Source organism: Vicia villosa, linkage group LG6, assembly GCF_029867415.1.
Source record: "Vicia villosa cultivar HV-30 ecotype Madison, WI linkage group LG6, Vvil1.0, whole genome shotgun sequence".
Taxonomy (NCBI): Eukaryota; Viridiplantae; Streptophyta; class Magnoliopsida; order Fabales; family Fabaceae; genus Vicia; species Vicia villosa.
This window is the reverse complement of record NC_081185.1, coordinates 142057117-142060633: the sequence shown is the minus strand read 5'-3', so window position 1 is coordinate 142060633 and position 3517 is coordinate 142057117.

The window sequence follows — 3517 nt, the reverse complement described above, 5'->3', positions numbered from 1 at the left end:
CACAAACAACAAGAACATGAACAACAACCATAACCTAAACAATAACAACAATGGCAAATGAAGTTTACTGTAGATGCATGGAGAAAATATTTTACGTACCCTAAACCAAATGACTAAGTAAATGATGAGAATAATTTATTGGTGTTGGTGTTGTCTTTCTTCTTTACAGTAACGACAGTGTTGTTGTTGTCTTCCTTCTCGATGATGACAACGATATTGGTGTACTCTTCCTCCTCGAAGTCGGCGATTGTGATGGTCTTGTCAACCTCCTCGATGTTAATGACGAAAATGACAAATACACAGTTAATAATGGATACTGAAGAGACAAGCTAAGGTGAACGATGGAGTTAGGATTGAAATCGTGTATTGTTTAACAGTATGAAATATTAGGGTTGTTTCGTTTAGTTTCTTTTTTCAGTGGAAAAATGAATACTAAAGTGACAAGCTAACTAAGAGTGTGAAATATTATAAAGATACCATCACGGTCAATACCAAAAACTGTTATGATATATTAGTTGCATAGTGAAATTTCATAAAGAAGCATCAGAGTTTAATTTACCAATATAAATTTTAAATAAAAAACGAAATATATCACAATTGTGGAACTTACCAACCGTAGTCATAACCCTTTAAGTTTTTTATTTAAAAATAAATTAAAAAAACGTACCTTAACGTTAAATGAATAATATATTTGGGGTATTGAGGTTCGAACTCATGAAAGTTTGATTGTATCACCATGGTTGGTTTTTCAACCGTTGTTATATATTAATAATTTTTAATAAAAAAATTATAAAAAAATGATAGCACCTTAATTTAGAGAACTCACCACGGTGTAGGGAAGAACCGTGATGACAATAGTGTTATAGTGTTGTTGTATGCACGTTTTGTAGTAGTGAGACTCCACACAACTAATTTGATGGATAATGCCTTTTGAAGTGAAAAAACAGACATGAGGAAATTTGGTCCATTAACCGATATAATAATCTTAAAATTGTCTTTCAATAAATTTTACAAAGTTGACATATATTGTTTGACTCCAAATTTCGATTTCATAACTATTATCCAAATGTAACTGCTAAATCATTAACAATAATAAATAAATAAATATTACTAGAAATACTCGATTTACCTGCGGAAAATTTTCCGCAGGTTTACCTGCAGATTTTCATGGGATACTATTAAATGAAATAAATTTTCCTGCGAAACAAGAATTGGCAAAAAATTCCGCAGGAAAACCTACGGATTTTGCTGCGGAATATATATTACTAACAAAATATCTAACTACAATACAAAATCCGTAGGTAATTTTGCAGTAAAGGTTTTTACGGATTTAGCTACGACAATCTGTTTTAATAAAACTAAACCACGATACAAAATCCACAGGTAATTCTGCAGGAAAGTTTCCTGAGGGTTTTGCTACAGATTTGACATATTCAAATTTTCCTAAACCACAATTAATCATTATTTTTTCTATTTTATTAATTATTTTTATGGTGTTTTTTATTTAGTTTAATTTTAATTTTTAATTCTGATTTTATCTATGTTATTAATTATTTTTATGATGTATTTTAATTAATTTTTAATTTTAATCTTAGTTTTTAATAAAATAAATAGGATGCAAATTTTGATATATATATTTATTTAATTATTCAACTTATATTTTAATAGTCGCAACGCACGCAGTCGGGGAACGCACCACGCCCGTCGATGTTCCTCTCCATCGCATCATCAATATCATGCCGTCGGATCTGGTTCAGTTTTCTTCTCTCTTTACTTGATTATGGCGATCGATTGCTGTGTATTTTGTTGCTGTGTGAATCATGGTTGCTAATTTTTTTTCAATTGGAGTTGTTTAATTTGTTTTTTTAATGTGTGAGAAAAAAGTGTTTTTACAGTTTACTTATATAATCATTTCATTTAAAGAAAAAAAAAATCTATTTAGGTGAAATTTTTTTACTTATATAAGATCCACGATGACTAAGTTAAAAAAATGTTTTTTTTGGAATATATAATTTTATTGGCAGCAACTACTGATTAAATCTGTGTAGTTATAATTAATATTATGCAATATTTTGAACTATTAAAAAATTAAAATTTAGAATAATCATCAACAAAATATGCAACGGCTGAAATAAGGTAAAACCTATTCATCGGGAATAGGTTGCACCTTACCTTATGATTCTCTTCTCAATTTCAATAGACGCTATGAGAGAACAATGGCATCGAAGTGAAACACAGAGAAAGCCCTACTCTCACTTTACTAGCTTGAACCACTTGATAGTTAACATAGTAAGTTCTCTCACAGTGTTTATATTGGATTGTTCATTTTTTGCTAATTAGTAATTAATTAGTTATCTGTTATATGTGTATTCAATGATAAAATTACATTTGTTGTATATCCTGTGATATATGTACACAAAGAAACTTATATAGTTAGCTTGATGAGTTAATAATTTGATAAACCATATTTATAAAACTTTGTAGATATGTTCATAAACAGTGATACTCCATGCCAATGCTACAACATGCCACTTATGAATTGTGAAGAATTTTTCTTCAATTTTTTTACCAAAGCACAAGTAGGACTTTAGTAACTTATATTTCTCTTCATTGTAATATGGGTTATTATTTTTAGTGAGCTTAAATTAAGAATTAAGGTGGCTCGATCCAGGGCGGTATATGACAACAAATGTCGTTCAAATCTTGTCAAGATGTCAGCCGGACGGACTTGGTTCTAGACAGTTCGAATTCCTAGTTACCACTGATACTGAAGTTGTGTTAAAAGATAAGTTATTTCGTCTATTTCTTATTAATTAGTCTTACATATAGATGACTTTGGTTAAATCCTGCTTGGGTGTATGTTACATGAGCTTTGGGTGTTTTGGTTATATATGGCAGGAATCCATTTTGAACCTCATATCCCGGTGAATAACTGCCAGAATGTTGCGAAAGTTACCCAAGACCGTTACAAGCTATAGGGTGGTTCTGACATAGTACAGGTCCTTAAATGCCTTTCAATGTTTTTGGTATTGATATGTGATTGAATTGTATGAGCATGGCTTGGATCTGTTTGTGATAGTGATGTTAGTTATTTTGTTTACTATGCCAGACTAGTTTGCTAATTAACTGTTCTGTGTTGGGATCATGAACTACATTTGGTTTTGTGGGTATGCTATTGTTTGAATTTGATGATGTATTGACTGTTTGCATTTGTATGTATTTTGTATGGTTTGTGTTAGATGGTGATGAATTGAAACTGCATAATGTATGTATGTGAATTATTCAAATGTCTCCAACGTGTACCGATATTCTGACTTGCAACTTGTTAGTATTAGTAATGAATTTCCGGGCCATGAACTGTTTAGGTTTCACCCATGCTCCTGTTTTTTAGTCAAAATTCTTTGAAGTGCAGGAATATTATTCTATCTATGACATAAAATGTTGTATTTGTTTTGAAAAGTGAGGACCAGATCAGATCTCAATTTGGATGGCGCCATTGCAAGTTTGAAAGATATCG